Below are 21,306 nucleotides of genomic sequence, written 5' to 3' on the forward strand. Positions count from 1 at the left end.
CTTTTGATTCCCTTAACGGTGGTTCCTCCAACCTGTATTATAAGTATTACTGTATGGGTTATTTTGATATCGGAAGTTATTGTTACCCATATAGTTGACTTGTTCTTCTTCAGTTGTAGGATTGAAGGATTGGTATTCTGTATGCACACCTCCGCCACTTGAGTCACACCTCATTACTGGATGTACCTGCGTAGAACCAAGTAAACTGTCAATCTTTTTATTGAGAAGTTCTACCTGATTAGAGAGCATGATGACTGAATCGATGTTATAAACTCCGGCTGTTTTCGTTGGCTTTGTCCTCATAACTTGCCATTGATAGTTATTCAGTGACATCACCTCTATAAAATCATAGGCATCCTCCGGTGTTTTATTGTTGATGGTTCTGCCAGCAGCTGCGTCAACCATTTTCCGAGTCGAGAGATTCAGGACATTGTGGAATGTTTGTACTTGAAGCCAAAGCGGTAACCCATGGTGAGGGCACCTTCTCAGTAAGTCCTTGTATCTCTCCCATACATCGTAAAGTGTTTCTAAATCCATCTGCACAAAATAAGAGATACCATTACGTAATTTAGCCGTTTTAGCTGGCGAAAAATATTTCAGTAAAAATTTCTCGGTCATTTGTTCCCAAGTAGTGATAGAGCCTCGTGGTAACAAGTTCAACCACTATTTAGATTTGTTTCTCAGTGAAAAGGGAAACAACCGAAGACGTATGAGATCATCAGAAACGCCATTGATTTTAAGTGTATCACAAAATTCCAGAAAGTTCGCTAAGTGAGCGTTGGGATCTTCATCCTGCAAACCATCAAACTGAACAAACTGCTGTATCATCTGAATAGTGTTAGGTTTTAATTCAAAAGTATTTGCAGCTACAGCAGGTCTAACTATGCTAGATTTAGTTCCTGTTAAAGATACGTGGAGCAGGATTTTGATTAGTCGCAATTGTAGGAGGTAGCTGATTGCCTTGGTTTTTAGCCATCTCATCGGTTAGGGGTTGAGGATCGTTTTCTAGCTCATTCTCCGTGTATCGTAAGCTACGCCTAATTTCTCTTTGATTTCTACAAACTGTGCGATCGATTTCTTCGTCAAAAAGTAATGGTCCTGACGGGTTTCTTCTAGTCATAAACTATAAAAACCTGCCAAGAGAAAAAATAAGTAAATTAATAAATAATAATAATAAAATAAAATTGCAAGAAAAATAAATGGCTAAAGTAATAAAAAATTAGTGTTCCTAATATTTCAGTTCCCCGGTAACGGTGCCAAAGACTTGATCGCGTGATTCGTAACAAGTAATAAATATTTATAATGAAGATCAAACCTAGACTAACTATTATCACGACGAAAAGGCAAGTGCACCTATCGAACAATAGTATAGTAATGGCAAGACCGGGATATCGTACCCAAAGGAACCAAAAGTACTAGTAATAACTATCTTTTTATTATCTAGCCTAAGAATAAAATGGTTTGTTTATTAAACTAATTATCTAAACTAATTAACTAATTTAATTAAAGCAAAGAGAAAATTTGGAAAAAGACTTGAAGAAAAGCAATTGATAAAATTGACACCTAAGGAGGAATCCACCTACATTTCACTTGTTATCTGACTCTGAACCAGACGATTTATTCACTTCACTTGATCCGTGAGATTCCCTAACCTATGTTATTATCCCTTTCGAGACTAATAACGTCTAATCCTCAGTTGAATTAATCGAAATTTCTTTCTTAATTAAAACTCCTAGGGAAGTAGTAAATCACTCTATGGACTCTCATATTAGGTTTCACCCTAATTTGGAAAAATCTCGTAACCCTATTTCTAGGCGTTCGATCAACTCAAGGACACAACACTGCAACATATCTTCAAGGACCTAGATTACTCGCTTAGACTGATCGTCGGTTTGCAGATGGAAAGCGGTACTAAAATTTAATTTTTTACCTAAAGCCTCTTGCAACTTCTTCCAAAATCGCAAAGTGAACCTTGGATCTCTATCCGATATAATAGATAAAAGCACTCCATGTAACCTCACTATTTTAAAAATATACAACTCAACTAGCTTGTTAAGTGAATAGTCGATGCGTACTGGTATAAAATGAGCTGATTTGGTCAATTTTTCAACCACAATCCATGCGGCATCTTTCTTTCTTGGTTTCAAAGGCAAACCCGTCATGAAATCCATAGTAATATGGTCCCATTTCTACTCGAGAACCATCATGGGATGAAGTAAGCCTGAAGGTACTTGGTGTTCAGCTTTTACTTGTTGACAAATCAGACATCTCGAAACAAACTCGAAAATATCTCTTTTCATACTTGGCCACCAATAAAATTTCTTCAGATCATTGTACACTTTCGTACTACCTGGGAGCATAGACGAGCGATTAATATGGGCCTCAAGCAAAACCTTCTGAATCAACTCATTATTCTTAGGAATACAAATCCTATCTTGGAACATTAAGCAACCATTAGAACTAATTCAAAAACCTAATTCTATATCCGATCCATATTGGACTCTTTTGGCTTGCAATTCACTGTCACTTTGTTGAGTTTTAAAAATCTCTTGAAGAAATGTTGGTCCAGCTCTCAACTCGACTAGAATCGAACCATCATCTACAAAGGCCAAATGAGTGTTCATAGCCCTCAACGCGAACGAGGATTTCCTACTCAAGGCATCGGCGACCACGTTCGCCTTTCCCAGATGATAATCAATCACTAGCTCATAGTTTTTTATCAACTCTAACCATCTCCGTTGCCATAGGTTCAAGTCCTTTTGAGTCATCAAATACTTTAGACTTTTATGGCCAGTATACACCTGTCATTTCTCACCATACAAATGATATCTCCAAATTTTCAAATCAAACACAATGGCAGCCAACTCCAAATCGTGTGTTGGATAATTCTTCTCGTGCGATTTCAGCTGCCCTGAGGCATAAGCTATTTCCTTGCCTTCTTGCATAAGAAAACAACCCAATCCATTCAAGGATGCATCACTATACACCATAATTTCCTTTCCCCTCAGGTTGAACTAAAATCGGAGCCTCAGTCAACAATGCCTTTAGCATCTCAAAACTCTATTGACATTTTTTGTCCATTCGAACTTAACATCCTTCTGTAACAGTCTCATCATCGGAGTAGCAATCTTGGAAAATCTTTTAACAAACCGTTTATAGTAACCGGATAAGCCTAGAAAGCTTCTAACCTCTGACACATTTCTCGGCGGTTTCCATTCAACAATAGCCAAAATCTTACTCGGATCAACTCGAATGCCATCACCCGAAATAATGTGTGATAAACCGTAAATTATACATATTTTTACCCCATGGTTAATGCATTTTATAGATGATTTCTCATTAGAATTGGTGAATTCAATGCTCCTAATGCTTTAATTTCATGTTTGTACTCAGGAGAGCACCAAGAGTCAAAAGTAGCCAAAAATGAACCAAAAAGGGACAAAACGGACCAATTCAAGAACATGACACAGCCTAAGCCTTGCCACACGGGCAGCTCACACGCCCGTGTCTTTTGAGGGCGTCGACCAAGGCTTTCACTATTCACACAGCCTGGCCATTGACCCACATGGCCATGTACAAATTATAGGATTGAACACGGCCTGGCAATCACGTCATACGGCCATGTCACACGAGCGTGTCCCTGCTGAGCCCAAGTTAAGTCCAATTCAGAAAAAACCACTTTGTAAGGTTTCTAGGTATTCTAAAGCCTATAAATACACACTAGAGGAGAGACAAGAGGGGTAAGGAATTACCCCAAGGAAGCCAATTAATCCATCTTATAAGCCGGATTCATCATCAAGACTGAAGATCTATCCTCAATTCCCCTTCAGGAGTTTTGGGTTTTCTTTATGTTTTGTATTCTTTATTCTTCTGAGATGTTTTCTTATTTAGTTATGAACTAAATCCCCTAAATACCTAAGGGGAATGAAACCTAAGACGAATCTTGTTATTATTTTCTGAATCGTATGATAAATATTTAACTTGTTCTTAATTATGTGTTCTTAATTCTTGTTTTGATATCCCAGGATACTGATTCAAGACACGCTATTATTCAGATGAGGAATAGACCCTGTCTAAGAGTACATTTTCCATAATTAAGCGGAGTTGATTGCACGCCTAGAAATAGGGTGACAAGATTTTGTCAGATTAGGGTAAAACTAATAAGGGGATCCATAGATTGAGTTAATGCAACCCTAGAGTGTTAATTAGAGAAAAGTCTCGATTATTCAATCTAAGGATTAGACGTTATTAGTCTTGAATAGGGATAATAACATAACTTAGGGATTTCTATAGAACAAGTTGAATGAATAAATCATCCGATTCGGAGCCAGAATAACAAGTAAAGTCTAGGTGGATTTTTCCTTAGGTATTGTCTCAAGTCAATCAATTTTCCCAAAAGTAATTCCCCAATTCTTTTCTCTGTGCGTTCTTAGTTTAAATAATTAGTTAATTAAAACAAACCTTTTTATTTTTAGGGTAGATAATAAAAAGATAGTTATTACTAGTACTTTTGGTTCCCTTGGGTACGATATCCCGGTCTTGCCATTATTATACTACAATTAGATAGGTGTGATTGCCTTTTCGTCGTGATAATAGTTAGTCTAGGTTTGATCTTCATTATAAATATTTATTACTTGTTACGAATCACACGGTCAAGTTTTTGGCGCCGTTGCCAGGGAACTGAAATATTAGGAACACTTAATTTTTATTACGTTAGCCATTTATTTTTCTTACAATTTAATTTAATTTTATTATTATTATTTATTAATTTACTAATTCTTTCTCTTGCCAGGTTTTTATAGTTTATGACTAGAAGAAACCCATCAGGCCCATTACTTTTTGACGAAGAAATCGATCGTAGAATTCGCAAAAATTAAAGTGAAATAAGGCATAGCTTACGATACACGGAGAACGAGCGAGAAGATGATACTCAACCCCCAACCGAAGAGATGGCCGAAAACCCAGACGATCAGCTGCCTCCTGGAATTGCAGCTAATCAAAATCCTGCACCACGTACTATGTATGATTATGCTAAACCTTCATTAACAGGAACTGAGTCTAGTATCGATAGACCTGCTATTGCTGCGAATAACTTCAAACTAAAACCTAACACTATTTAGATGATACAGCAGTTTGTTCAGTTTGATGGTTTGCAGGTTGAAGATCCCAACGCTCACTTAGCAAATTTCCTAGAATTTTGCGATACATTCAAAATCAATGGCGTATCTGATGATGCCATTCGTCTTCGGTTATTTCCCTTTTCACTAAGAAACAAAGATAAATAGTAGTTGAACTCATTACCACGAGGGTCTATCACTACTTGGGAACAGATGGCTGTGAAACTTTTACTAAAATATTTTCCGCCCCTAAAATAGCTAAATTACGTAATGATATCTCTTCTTTTGTACAAATGGATTTAGAAACACTTTACGATGCATGGGAGAGATACAAGGACTTACTAAGAAGGTTCCTTCACCATGGGTTACCGCTTTGGCTTCAAGTACAAACATTCCACAATGGCCTGAATCCTTCGACTCAGCAAATGGTTGACGCAGTCGCTGGAGGAACCATCAAAAATAAAACACCGGAGGATGCTTATAAATTTATAGAGGAGATGTCATTGAATAACTATCAATGGCAAGTTATGAGGACTAAGCCAACAAAAACAGTCGGCGTTTAGAACATCGATTCAGTTACTATGCTGTCAAATTAGGTAGAACTTTTCAATAAAAAGATTGATAGTGTAACACCCCGTACCCGAGTCCGTTACCGGAGTCGAACACAAGGTGCACACAAACTTGACTTAATCATTTTCACAGTCCATTTAAAATTTTCGGACAAGTTTGGTTATTGCATCACCGTCGCCTTAAAAATCATATCTTGAGTTTCAAAGCTCGAAAATCAGTTTTGTAATTTTACCTGAAATTAGACTCATATATCCATCTACAAATTTTTTTCTAGAATTTTTGGTCGGGCCACTTAGTACAGTTTATTAGTTAAATTCTCCCCTGTTACAGGGACAGACTACACTGAACTTCACGCATTACGACTTGGATATCTCCCTGTACAGGGCTTCAATACTGATGCCGTTTATTTCTATAGAAACTAGACTCAGAGAGGAATCTATACATATATGGCATGATTCCTAATTATCTCTGGTTAATTTATAATGAATTTCCAAATTCGGAACAGGGGATCCAGAAACCGTTCTGGCCCTGTTTCACGAGAACTTTAATATCTCTTAACATATAACTCATATGACCGTTTCGTTTCTTCCATATGAAAGTAGATTCATCAAGGTTCATTTACATAGTTTATTAACTATTTAATTCCATTTCTACTATTTTTAGTGATTTTTCACATATACATCACTGCTGCTGTCAGCATCTGTTTTCAAGGTAACCTTTACCTACTTCATAATTTCCTTGATTCAACTAGCCCTTTTAGCATACATGGCACAAGGAATGATCATGATTAACCATTCCAATGGCTAATCGTTTCCCAACATTTCCATACCTCTTAATGAACAACATACAAAATGATTATGATACCATGCCAAAGTGTATATAAGCCATTTTCGCATGGCTATCCAAATTTATACAAAATCAAAGGGGTCTATGACCAACAAACGAAAGAGTAGTCCTATACATGCCATTTCAAAGTTCAACCAAAATTTGTACCAAAAGGAGGGCTTTGATAGTGTGGATGACTTCGACTTCGATGATCCCGAATCCGATAGCTAACGAGCAAAATCTATAAAACAGAGAGCCAAAGCAACGGGGTAAGCATTTTTAATGCTTAGTAAGTCTCAAGTAATGAATTCAGCTTTGACTAAAGTATTACATTCACATAGCTAAATGAATCACTTTATTAATACACATTCTCATAATCATACTTACTTCACACTTCATCAACATATACACACAAGGTATCAACCTATCTAAGAGCCGAAAGTTCGTTAGTCGATTGAACGAATACTATTTCAAACGGATCGACTTTTCCGATGCACATGTAAACGTACCTTATCGCATGGGTTTTTCAAGCGTATTAATTGAATTTATTACAGCACCAAAACGCTCACCTTCAAACCGAGTCTCTTCGGAATTTAGCCGAGTGTAACCACAAGCACAATTACCTTCGGGTCTTAACCCGGATTTGGTAACTTGCACAAATGCCTTCGGGTCTTAGCCCGGATATAACAACTTCATACGAATGCCTTGGTCTTAGCCGGATATAATCACTAGCATAAATGCCTTGGGACTTAGCAGGATATAATCGCTAGCATAAATGCCTTGGGACTTAGCCCGGTATCATTCAAATGCTCATGTACACATATATCAATAATCACGACACATCCATATTCCATTCTCGTTACTAAGGCTCAAACACAAAACATTTATCAAACCTTTCCAATTTCGGCTCAATAGCCACACACAAAGAGCATGATTACAATTGACTTTATAACTTAGTCCCTACGCACATTCGGCTGTCCGCCATAATATGAAAAATCATTTCAATATAATTCAAGTATTGTCATTACTAAAAGACTTACCTCGGATGTTGTCGAACGATTTCGACGGCTATTCGATCACTTTTTCCTTTCCCTTATCCAACTGTGGTCCTCTAAGCTCTTGAGCTAATTCACACAAATTTAACTTATTAAAATCTCATTATGATAGCTTATGGCCGAATATGACAAGGAGTTTAAATGGTCATATGGCCATCCTTTAGCTCAAATACACAATGGTTATGCACATTTTTAATCACAACAAGCAATTCAATACAATTCATTCAAACATCAAAGTAAAGCTCAAGGTACTTAGCCCTTATATACATTAGACATTAGAGTCACATGTGTACGAAATCACGAATCGAATTCAACACATTAGTTAGTACTCTCCTTAGCGAATTTTCCAAGCCAAGAATAGGCATCAATATGCTTGCCTCTAACCGAATGCATGCACACCAACCCCCTTCATGTGGCCGAATATGCATGTCCATGTTGAGGCCAATTATACACTTAATACCACACAAAAACAGCATACATTTTACTAACTAACGATTCCATATTGTAACTCAATACGCATCAATCATTTATTTCATAACCGAACATCATCATATGAAAATATATACCTTGAGATAGTATATATGTCATACCAATACATCATGTGCAACATATATACATGTAGGTGCAAGGTAGAATCTCAAGTTGATTATAACTATCTCATATATTTTCATCATGGCGAATGCTCCTTCCACACCATTTACCTTCACAAAGCATGAATTTCATCATCCAACTTACAAGCTTACAATCTCATGAAGTTTAACCTCATAGTATCTATCAAACTCTCACTCATTAGCTTCTATCATAATCTCCAACAACACCACATAAACATATACTTCGTGGGTCTCTGGTAGAACCAAGAAAGGAACTCATAGATATCAAGATGTAAGCAAACTACCATTATTTATCTAAGTTTAGCATGAAACACAACCATCAGCCTTATTAATCTTTTATAGCCGAAAACCATACTCACCCCACTTAATCAAATTTCAACATGGTTTTCAAAAATCACTTAATATCTCATCAACACAACATCAACACCAAGCAAGAATGATACATCCATGGCCGAGTATCATCTCTATCACATAGCAAGATTTAGACCATGGGGCTAGGTAGAACTCAAGCTAACAACTAAAACATGCATGCATCTCATGGAACATCATCAAACATACCTTAACTTAGATGCAAGTATGGCGAATATCTTCAACCTTTCTCCTTTCAAAGCGGCCAAGAAGAACCCAAGGATGAAGCTTTTCTTTCTCTCTTTTCCTTCCTAGTTTCGCTAGCAAGAACATGAATGATGATCTCTTTTTTTTCCATTTCTTATTACTAACTTTTTATTTTATTGTTTCCTCCCATGATGCACCAACAAAACATGTCTATGACATGTTTTGCCCATAATTCTTTGTCATGGCCGGCCACTAGGCTTTAGTTTAGGGAAATTTGACATGCAGACCCCTCATTTTTGCATGCATGATCCACTAGTAATCACACATTTCCCTATCCTATTTTCAAAGTTTACTACTAGGTCCTTTTTAGTGAAATTCACATTTAAAACCTTAAATCAAAACATCAAAAATGTCACACACGAATTAACACATATTATAGGCATCAAAATGAATATTAGATTATTTTTATGCCTCGGTTTGGTGGTCCCGAAACCACTTCCCGACTAGGGTCAATTTTGGGTTGTCACAACTCTCCCCCACTTAAGAAATTTTCGTCCCCGAAAATCTTACCGGTAAATAGGTTTGGGTAACGCTCTTTCATAGAGTTCTCGGGTTCCCAAGTAGCTTCTTCCATCCCGTGTTTGAGCCATAACACTTTTACTAACAGAACCCTTTTGTTTCGCAACTCCTTCACTTCACGAGCTAGGATACGAATCGGTTCTTCTTCATAACTCATATCGGCTTGAATTTCAACCTCTGATGGACTAATTACGTGCGACAGATCAGATCTATAGCGTCGAAGCATCAAAACATGAAAGACGTCGTGAATCTTTTTAAGTTCAGGGGGCAAAATCAAACGATACGCAACTGGACCGACTCGTTCGGATATCTCATATGGCCCGATGAACCTCGGGCTCAATTTGCCTTTGACCAAATCGAGTATCTTTTTCCAAGGCGAAACTTTAAGAAACACTTTATCTCCCACGATACTCAATGTCTTTTCGTTTCAGATCACAGACGACTTTTGACGATCGGAGGCTATTTTGATTTTCACGGATTACTTTTACTTTACATTCAGCATCTTTAATCAAATACACTCGAAAATTTTGCTCTCACCGAGCTCGGTCCAAAACAATGGTGTACGGCATTTACGCCGTACAAGGCCTCGTAAAGGCGCCATCTTAATACTTGATTGAAAACTATTGTTGTAAGCGAATTCAATCAAAGGTAAATACCGTTCCCATGAACCATCGAACTCGAGGATGCAACATCTCAACATATCCTCAAGTATCCGAATTATCCGCTCGGATTGACCATCGGTTTGGGGGTGAAAGGCGGTTTGAAATGCAACTTGGTACCCAAAGCTTCTTGCAATTTCTTCCAAAATCGCGAGGTGAATCTCGGATCTCTATCGACACAATAGAAATCGGCACCCGTGTAATCTCACAATCTGAGAAAGCGTACAATTCAGCTAGTTTATCCAATGAAAATCCGACGACGGGATAAAGTGAGCCGACTTAGTCGGTCTATCAACAACAACCCAAATCGCATCCTTCTTACTTGCTGACAATGGCAATCCGGACACAAAGTCCATTGTGACTCGATCCCATTTCCACTCGGGTATCGTGATCGGCTGAAGTAACCCTGAAGGCACTTGATGTTCTACTTTCACTTGTTGACATATTAAACATCTCGAAACAAAGTCGGAGATGTCTCGTTTCATACCATGCCACCAAAATCGACGTTTCAAATCATTGTACATCTTCATACTCCCCGGGTGGATTGCCATTCAGCTACAATGGGCTTCGTTCAGAATTATCGAAATAAGTTCCGAATTCTTTGGAACACACAAACGACTTCTGAACCTCAAACAATCGTCATCATCAATTTGAAACTCCGATTCCTTGTTCGAAACACACTCAACCCATTTTGTAACCAACTCATCGTCAACTTTCTGAGCTTCACGAATTTGATGAGTCAATAATGGTTTGGCCTTTAATTCGGCTATTAACATATTATCGGGTAGAATAGACAAGTGTACATTCATAGCTCGTAAAGCAAACAGTGATTTTCGGCTTAAGGCGTCCGCAACCACATTAGCCTTTCCCGGGTGATAATCAATGACAAGCTCATAATCTTTTAACAACTCGAGCCAACGTCTTTGTTGCAGATTTAAGTCTCTTTGAGTCATCAAATATTTGAGACTTTTGTGATCCGAATACACATGGCACTTCTCACCAAATAAGTAATGTCGCCATATCTTTAAGGCGAATACGATGGCAGCCAATTCGAGATCATGGGTCGGATAATTTTTCTCATGTGGCTTTAATTGTCTCGACGCATAGGCCACAACTCGACCTTCTTGCATCAATACGCAACCTAACCCAAGTAGGGAGGCGTCACTATAGATAACAAACTCTTTGCCGATTAAATTTGCACTAATCTTGGAGCTTTCGTCAAATGAGTTTTCAATTGATCGAAACTTTTCGACACTTTTCCGTCCATTCAAACTTGACCTCTTTTCAAGCGGCAAGCGTCATGGGTGTGGCTATCATCGAGAATCCTTTTACAAACCGTCGGTAATAAAAGCAAGTCCCAAAAAGTCTCGAACCTCGTAATATTTCTTGGAGGCTTCCGTTAAGTATGGCTGAAATTTTGCTCGGTCGACTCGAATACCGATGCAGATACCACATGGCCCAAGAGGCTAACCTCTCTTAACGAACTCACACTTCTTGAACTTAGCATATAACCGCTTATCCGTAATATTTGCAACACTAATCTCGGTGCTCGCATGTTCGGTCTCATCTCTTGAATAGACCAAGATGTCGTCAATGAACACAACTACGAACCGATCCAAATATGGTGCGAAGATCGATTCATCAAACCCGAAATACCGCAGGGCATTAGTGAGCCCAAACGGCATCACTAAGAACTCGTAGTGACCATATCTCGCTCAAGGCGTTTGGGTATGTCCGAATCACGGATTCATGGCGATAATAGCCCGATCTCAAATCTATTTTTGAGAACACCGAGGCTCCTTCAGTTGATTGAACAAATCATCGATCACGTGATAGCGGATATTTGTTCTTTATTGTCACTTTATTAAGTCGACGATAGTCGATGCACAACCTCATGGTTCCGTCCTTCTTTTCACAAACAACACCGGTGCACCCCAAGGTGAAAAACTCGGCGAGCAAAACCTCTATCCACCAACTCTTGCAACCGAGCTTTCAACTCCTTTAATTCGTTGGTGCCATACGATCACGGAGCTATTGAAATCGGTGTGGTCCGTGTACAAGCTCAATACCAAACTCTATCTCCCGAACAGGTGGCAAACCCGGTAATTCTTCGGGAAAAACATCCGGGTATTCACAAACTACCGGAACAAATTCGGGTTTTATTTCTAACTCCTTATCATCAAGTACATATGTAAGGTATACTTCGCACCCTTTTCTTACATATTTCTGGGCCAACATTGATGATATTATAGCTGGCAACCCCTTCAAGTCCGTAGACTCAACTCGAATCATCTCGTTATTTGTGCACCTCAAATCAATAGTCTTGCTTTTGCAATTCACAACCGCATCATGCACGGTCAACCAATCCAAACCAAGAATAACATCAAATTCATCGAACGGCAAAAGCATCAAGTCCGCCGGAAAACAGGAACCTCGAATTACTAGGGGGCATTTCTTACACACTTTGTCGACAAGCACGTAACAACCCAAGGGATTTGACACCCGAATTACGAACTCAGGAGACTCAATAGGTAAAGTCTTCTTTGGATGCTAAGGTTTTGCATATATAAGAATGAGTAGGACCGGGTCAATCAAAGCAATCACATTAGTATCAAAGAGAGTGAAAGTACCGGTAATAACATCTGGCGAGGAAGCATCCTCACGTGAGCGTATGGCATAAGCCCTAGCAGGAGCGCGAGCCTCGGATCTGGTCGTAGCATCTCTAGATCCTCTCTGACCACCACTAGCATTGCCCGTATTTCTAGATGGTCTACCTCGAGCAGTGGTAGCGCCCAGTTTCCCACTCTGATCTACATTCATTCGAGACAACCTTGGGCAATCTTTAATGAAGTGGTCAACTGATCCGCACTTGTAACAGGAGCGGTCACGGAATCTACAACTTCCAGAATGCCATTTGCCACAATACTGGCACTCCGTTCTCTCTCGACAATCATTTCCACCACTGGCGATCGAAGTGACTCGTGTGGTCACAGGGGGTCGATCGCGATCTCGTCTAGAAAAGCCCGAAGTGTCTCTAGACCGGCCTAAGCCATCTCTAAATTTCTTTGATGACTGTGGGAAGGGCTTCCCCGAAGACCTCTTACGAAACTCCCTTGCTCCCACTTCAGCTTTTCTTTTCTCCATACTGAGCTCCTCGGCTTTGCACGCTCGCTCGACAAGAGCCACAAACTCTCGGATTTCCAAAATGCCAACATACAACTTTATATCATCATTCAGTCCATCTTCGAAGCGTTTACACATCACAGCTTCTGAAGAAATGCATTCTCACGCGTACCGGCTAAGCCTCACAAATTTTTGTTAATAGTCGGTAACCGACATGGAACCTTGTTTAAGTTCAAGAAATTCCTTCCATTTTTGATCCATAAATCTCTGACTGATATACTTTTTCCGAAACTCAGTTTGGAAAAACTCCCAAGTTACTTGCTCTCGAGGCACAACAGAAGTTAGAGTACACCACCAATAGTAGGCAGAATCACGTAGCAAGGAGATAGTACACTTTAGGCATTCATCGGGTGTACAAGATAGCTCATCGAGTACCCGGATAGTGTTGTCCAACCAAAATTCAGCTTGCTCGGCATCGTCGCTATCCGTAGCTTTAAATTCAGTAGCCCCATGTTTTCGGATTACATCAACTGGGGCTTATTGGACCTTATTTGGTCGATTCTGGGAGGCATTGTAGGTGCGGGGGTTGTATTAGTCGGGAATCGAGGTTGTGGAACAGCTGTGTTAGTTCAAATGTATTGGTTGAACCAATCATTCATCACGCTATAGAAAGCTTGCCTAGCCTCATCATTCGGATTGCTAGCAACAAAGTTGAGAGTCCGCCGGCATTGTCCCTTGTCTTGAGCAAAGCGCCACACTCTCCACATCATCGCCTATCGCTTCGGTTGGGATCGGGATCCATTACTATAAATAAACACAAATTCAAACATCAAAAATCACCACACTATCAAATAATCACATAAAATGGCATGTACAGCTAGACCCAAACGCATTACGGTAGTCCTAGAATCGACTAAACCGTAGCTCTGATACCAATAAAATTTTAACACCCCGTACCCGAGTCCGTTACCGGAGTCGAACACAAGGTGCACACAAACTTGACTTAATCATTTTCACAGTCCATTTAAAATTTTCCGACATAATTTGATTCTTTGCGTCCTTTATGCTTTAAAAATCATATATTGAGTTTCAAGGCTCGAAAATCAGTTTCGTAATTTTTCCTGAAATTAGACTCATATGTCCATCTACAAATTTTTTTCTAGAATTTTTCGTCGGGCCAATTAGTACAGTTTATTAGTTAAAGTCTCCCCTGTTATAGGGACCGACTACACTGACCTTCGCGCATTACGACTTGGATATCTCCCTGTACAGGGCTTCAATACTGATGCCGTTTCTTTCTATAGAAACTAGACTCAAAGAGGAATCTATACATATATTGCATTATTCCTAATTATCTCTGGTTAATTTATAATGAATTTCCAAATTCGGGACAGGGGATCCAGAAACCGTTCTAGCCCTATTTCACGAGAACTTTAATATCTCTTAACATATAACTCATATGACCGTTTCGTTTCTTCCATATGAAAGTATATTCATCAAGGTTCATTTACATAGTTTATTGACTATTTAATTCCATTCCTACTATTTTTAGTGATTTTTTGCATCCACATCACTGCTGCTGTCATCATCTGTTTTCAAGGTAACCTTTACCTACATAATTTCCTTGATTCAACTAGCCCTTTTAGCATACATGGCACAAGGAATGATCATGATTAACCATTCCAATGGCTAATCGTTTCCCAACATTTCCATACCTCTTAATGAACAACATACAAAATGATTATGATACCATGCCAAAGTGTATATAAGCCATTTTCGCATGGCTATCCAAATTTATACAAAATCAAAGGGGTCTATGACCAACAAACGAAAGAGTAGTCCTATACATGCCATTTCAAAGTTCAACCAAAATTTGTACCAAAAGGAGGGCTTTGATAGTGTGGATGACTTCGACTTCGATGATCCCGAATCCGATAGCTAACGAGCAAAATCTATAAAACAGAGAGCCAAAGCAGCACGGGTAAGCATTTTTAATGCTTAGTAAGTCTCAAGTAATGAATTCAGCTTTGACTAAAGTATTACATTCACATAGCTAAATGAATCACTTTATTAATACACATTCTCATAATCATACTTACTTCACACTTCATCAACATATACACACAAGGTATCAACCTATCTAAGAGCCGAAAGTTCGTTAGTCGATTGAGCGAATACTATTTCAAGCGGATCGACTTTTCCGATGCACATGTAAACATACCTTATCGTATGGGTTTTTCAAGCGTATTAATTGAATTTATTACAGCACCAAAACGCTCACCTTCAAACCGAGTCTCTTGAATTTAGCGGGTGTAACCACAAGCACAATTACCTTGAGTCTTAACTTGATTTGGTAACTTGCACATATGCCTTGGTCTTAGCCGGATATAACAACTTCATACGAATGCCTTGGTCTTAGCCGGATATAATCACTAGCATAAATGCCTTGGTACTTAGCAGGATATAATCGCTAGAATAAATGCCTTGGGACTTAGCAGGGTATCATTCAAATGCTCATGTGCACATATATCAATAATCACGACACATCCATATTTCATTCTCGTTACTAAGGCTCAAACAAAAACATTTATCAAACCTTTCCAATTTCGGCTCAATAGCCACACACAAAGAGCATGATTACAATTGACTTTATAACTTAGTCCCTACGCACATTTATTCTGTCCGCCATAATATGACAAATCATTTCAATATAATTCAAGTAGGGTCATTACTCAAGACTTACCTCGGATGTTGTCGAACGATTTTACGGCTATTCGATCACTTTTCCTTTCCCTTATCCAACTGTGGTCCTCTAAGCTCTTGAGCTAATTCACACAAATTTAACTTATTAAAATCTCATTATGATAGCTTATGGCGAATATGACAAGGAGTTTAAATGGTCATATGGCCATCCTTTAGCTCAAATACACAATGGTCATGCACATTTTTAATCACAACAAGCAATTCAATACAATTCATTCAAACATCAAAGTGAAGCTCAAGGTACTTAGCCCTTATATACATTAGACATTAAAGTCACATGTGTACGAAATCACGAATCGAATTCAACACATTAGTTAGTACTCTCCTTAGCCGAATTTTCCAAGCCAAGAATAGGCATCAATATGCTTGCCTCTAACCGAATGCATGCACACCAACCCCCCCTTCATGTGGCCGAATATGCATGTCCATGTTGAGGCCAATTATACACTTAATACCACACAAAAACAGCATACATTTTACTAACTAACGCATTCCATATTGTAACTCAATACGCATCAATCATTTATTTCATAACCGAACATCATCATATGCAAATATATACCTTGAGATAGTATATATGTCATACCAATACATCATGTGCAACATATATACATGTAGGTGCAAGGGCCGAATCTCAAGTTGATTATAACTATCTCATATATTTTCATCATGGCCGAATGCTCCTTCCACACCATTTACCTTCACAAAGCATGAATTTTATCATCCAACTTACAAGCTTACAATCTCATGAAGTTTAACCTCATAGTATCTATCAAACTCTCACTCATTAGCTTCTATCATAATCTCCAACAACACCACATAAACATATACTTCGTGGGTCTATGGTAGAACCAAGAAAGGAACTCATAGATATCAAGATGTAAGCAAACTACCATTATTTATCTAAGTTTAGCATGAAACACAACCATCACCCTTATTAATCTTTTATAGCTGAAAACCATACTCACCCCACTTAATCAAATTTCAACATGGTTTTCAAAAATCACTTAATATCTCATCAACACCAAGCAAGAATGATACATCCATGGCCGAGTATCATCTCTATCACATAGCAAGATTTAGACCATGGGGCTAGGTAGAACTCAAGCTAACAACTAAAACATGCATGCATCTCATGGAACATCATCAAACATACCTTAACTTAGATGCAAGTATGGCCGAATATCTTCAACCTTTCTCCTTTCAAAACGGCCAAGAAGAACCCAAGGATGAAGCTTTTCTTTCTCTCTTTTTCCATCCTAGTTTCGGCTAGCAAGAACATGAATGATGATCTCTTTTTCTTTTTTTTTTCCATTTCTTATTACTAACTTTTTATTTTATTGTTTCCTCCCATGATGCACCAACAAAACATGTCTATGACATGTTTTGCCCATAATTCTTTGTCATGGCCAGCCACTAGGCTTTAGTTTAGGGAAATTTGACATGCAAACCCCTCATTTTTGCATGCATGATCCTCTAGTCATCACACATTTCCCTATCCTATTTTCAAAGTTTACTACTAGGTCCTTTTTAGTGAAATTCACATTTAAAACCTTAAATCAAAACATCAAAAATGTCACACATGAATTAACACATATTATAGGCATCAAAATGAATATTAGATTATTTTTATGCCTAGGTTTGGTGGTCCCGAAACCACTTCCCGACTAGGGTCAATTTTGGCCTGTCACAGATAGTTTTCTTGGTCCTACACAGGTACATCCAGTAATGAAGTGTGACTCAAGCGGAGGAGGTGTGCATACAGAATATCAATCCTTCAATCCCATAACCGAAGAGGAGCAATTCAACTATATGGGTAATAATAACTTGAAATCTCAAAATAACCCAAACAGTAATACTTATAATGTAGGTTGGAGGAACCACCCAAATTTCTCCTAGGGTGGTCAAGGAAATCAAAAGGCACAAAACCCTTAGGGTTTTCAACAACCACCTCATCAACAAGAGAAGAAACCGAACCTTGAGGAGATGCTCTCAAAATTTATATCAATGTCAGAAACCCGTTTCAAAAATACAGAGACAGCACTTAAGAATCAACAAGCATCAATCCAAGGACTAGAAACTCAAATAAGCCAGCTTTTTAAACTAATCTCGGAAAGACCACTCGAAAATTTATTTAGCAATACCAAATCCAGAGAGCATGTCAAAGCAATTACACTAAGGAGTGGCAAAGTGTTAGCGAAATCTAAAAAAAAGTTAGCATAAGAAACCGTAGAAAGCGAAAGTAGGGAAGAAAAACCCAAAAATTGTGACAGACCAGTACCGGAGGAATATTCATCACCGGTTCCATATCCAGCAAAATTAAAAAAAGATTGCATTGATGCACAATTCGGTAAGTTTCTTGAACTTTTTAAGCAATTACATATCAACTTACCTTTTGTTGAAGCTATCTCGCAGATGCCTACATACGCAAAATTTTTGAAGGAGCTTTTAACAAATAAAAGGAAGTTTGAGGACTTACCCACAGTGGAACTCAACGAGGAGTGCTCCACCATACTCCAAAATAGGCTCCCAACCAAACTAAAAGATCTAGGAAGTTTTACTATCCCTTTCTAAATTGGTAATCTAAATATTGAAAAAGCACTAGCTGATTTAGGCGTTAGTATTAATTTGATCCCTATAAAATGTTCAAACAGCTTGGTCTTGGGGAACCTCAACCCATTAGGATGAGTATTCAACTAGCCGATAGATCTGTTAAATATCCCAGGGGTATTATAGAAGACGTACTCGTAAAAGTACATAAATTTATATTCCTTGTTGATTTTGTTGTGCTTGACATGCATGAAGATGTGGAAGTACCCTTAATTTTAGGGTGCCCATTCCTAGCCACTGCTAGAGCCATGATTGACGTGGGTGACGGTAAATTGGTACTTAAAGTAGGTGACAAGGAAATGATCTTTAAAATTTATGATGCTATGAGATTCTCTAGGGAACAAGATGATTCATGTTATTTCATTGACTCTATTGATTATATTACTCAAGACTCTTTTTAGGAAATTGCACAATAGGAGACGACAGAACCATGCCCAGCTCAAGACGAGGAGATAGGTGAGGAACCTAATAACCGTCCGTCAAGACAAGTAGAATATGAGGGTATTAAGATCAACGATGAACTTAAGCAAAAACCCTCTATTGAGGAGCCTCCCAAACTGGAACTTAAATAATTACCAAACCATTTAGAAAATGCATTCCTTGGAAATAATTCTACATTACCAGTTATTATTGCTTCTAATTTGCAACCCAAGGAGAAAGAGGAATTAAACCAAGTATTAAAAGAACATAAGAAGGCCATAGCATGGAAAATTTCTGACATTAAAAGAGTCAGTCCTTCTTTTTGCACCCACAAAATTTTAATGGAAAATGAATACAAACCATGTGTGCAAGCTCAAAGATGTCTGAACCCCAACATGAAGGAAGTTGTAAAAGCTGAGGTAATTAAACTTCTAGATGCTGGAATTATTTATCCTATTTCTGATAGTTCTTGGGTAAGTCCAGTGTAGGTTGTCCCCAAGAAAGGAGGCATGACAGTTGTGACCAACAAGAAGAATGAGCTAATCCCAATAAGAACGGTTACAAGACGGAGAATTTGCATAGACTACAGGAAACTAAATGACGCCACAAGAAAAGATCACTTCCCCTTGCCACTCATTGACCTAATGTTAGAAAGATTATCCGGACACATGTATTACTGCTTCCTAGACGGACTCTCTGATTACTTCCAAATCCTAATAGCTCCTGAAGATCAATAAAAGACAACATTCACATGCCCATATGGTACATTCGCTTATCGTAGAATACCTTTTGGATTATGTAATGCCCCTGCTACTTTTTAGCTCTGTATGATAGCTATATTCGACGAACTCATGGAAGATATCGTGGAAGTCTTCATGGATGATTTTTCGGTATTCGGTAACTCTTTCCATCTCTGCCTTAAAAATTTAAAACGAGTTTTAATAAGATGTGAAGAAACAACCTTTGTACTTAACTGGGAGAAATGTCACTTCATGGTTCAAGAAGGTATTATACTAGGGCTTAAAATTTCTAGTAAAGGAATTGAGGTGGATAAATCTAAAATAGAAACAATTGAGAAATTACCACCTCCTAGTTCAGTTAAGGCTATTAGAAGCTTTTTAGGACATGTTGCTTTTTATAGAAGATTCATTAAGGATTTTTCTAAAATAGCTAAGCCTTTAACTAAATTGCTAGAAAAAGATATACCTTTTAACTTCGATCAAGAATGTTTAGAAGTATTTAATACTTTAAAGGATAAATTAATTAATGCTCCAATTATAATTGCACCTGATTGGAACTTCCCATTTGAACTAATATGTGATGAGAGTGATTTTCTGATGAGGTGCGATCGGGAAATGAAGAGACAAGTATTTTCAATCTATCTATTACGCCATCAAAACCTTAATGGCTGCACAAGAAAACTATACTACTACGGAAAAAGAGTTGCTAGCTGTGGTTTTTGCTATTGATAAATTTCAATCATATCTCATATTGTCTAAAGTTGTTGTTTACATTGACCATTCTGCCCTTCACTATCTTTTAACTAAAACCGATGCAAAACCTCGACTCATCTGATGGATTCTCCTTTTGTAGGAATTTGACTTGGAAATTCAGGAAAAGAAGGGAGCTGAAAATCTAGCGGCTGATCATCTGTCTAGGCTCAAGAAAACCAATACCAGAGAACTAGATGACGTGGAAATAAATGATTCTTTCCCTGAAGAATAGTTTTTCGCTATATCTAACTCCGAGGTACCTTGGTTTGCAGACATCGCAAATTTTTTAGTTGCTAACATTATCCCAAAAGGGTTAACACACCAATTAGCAATTCTTTAATGATGTAAAAAACTACTTTTGGGACGGTCCATTATTGTTTCGCTGATGTGCAGATCAAGTCATCAGAAGATGCGTTACAGGATTAGAAATATCAAAAATATTGGAACACTGCCACTCAGGGCCAACCGGAGGACACTATAGTGGAACAAAGACCTCACACAAAATACTTGAATCATGTTTTTATTGGCTTTTGTTATTCAAAGACGCTATCAGGTATGTTACTTTATGTGACAAATGTCAACAGACAGGTAACATATCTAAACATGATGAAATGCCTCAAAACTATATGCTTTCTTGTGAAATATTTGACGTGTGGGGTATCGATTTCATGGGCCCATTCCCCAGTTCATTTGGAAATAAATATATCTTAGTAGCAGTTGACTACATGTCCAAATGGGTAGAAGCTCAAGCTCTACCTACTAATGATACTAGAGTGGTAGTATGTTTCCTTAAAAAACTCTTTTCGAGATTCGAAACACCTAGAGCAATTATCAGCGACAGGGGCACTCAATTTTGTAATACCCAATTTGAAAAAACCCTTAAAAAATACGGAGTTCATCATAGAACGGCCACCCCATACCATCCT

General features: G+C 38.2%; 2 non-coding genes across 2 annotated transcripts; one reads left to right on the forward strand and one right to left on the reverse strand.

Annotated features, from left to right (window-relative positions):
• The first annotated feature begins 463 nt into the window (after positions 1 to 463).
• On the forward strand, positions 464 to 570 carry LOC128286236 (small nucleolar RNA R71). Its single transcript, XR_008276780.1, has one exon. It is a non-coding gene; the product is annotated as a small nucleolar RNA R71 (small nucleolar RNA).
• A 4,807-nt stretch (positions 571 to 5,377) lies between these two features.
• LOC128286343 (small nucleolar RNA R71) lies at positions 5,378 to 5,484 on the reverse strand. Its single transcript, XR_008276886.1, has one exon. It is a non-coding gene; the product is annotated as a small nucleolar RNA R71 (small nucleolar RNA).
• Between the last annotated feature and the right edge of the window lie 15,822 nt (positions 5,485 to 21,306).

Source organism: Gossypium arboreum, chromosome 12, assembly GCF_025698485.1.
Source record: "Gossypium arboreum isolate Shixiya-1 chromosome 12, ASM2569848v2, whole genome shotgun sequence".
Taxonomy (NCBI): Eukaryota; Viridiplantae; Streptophyta; class Magnoliopsida; order Malvales; family Malvaceae; genus Gossypium; species Gossypium arboreum.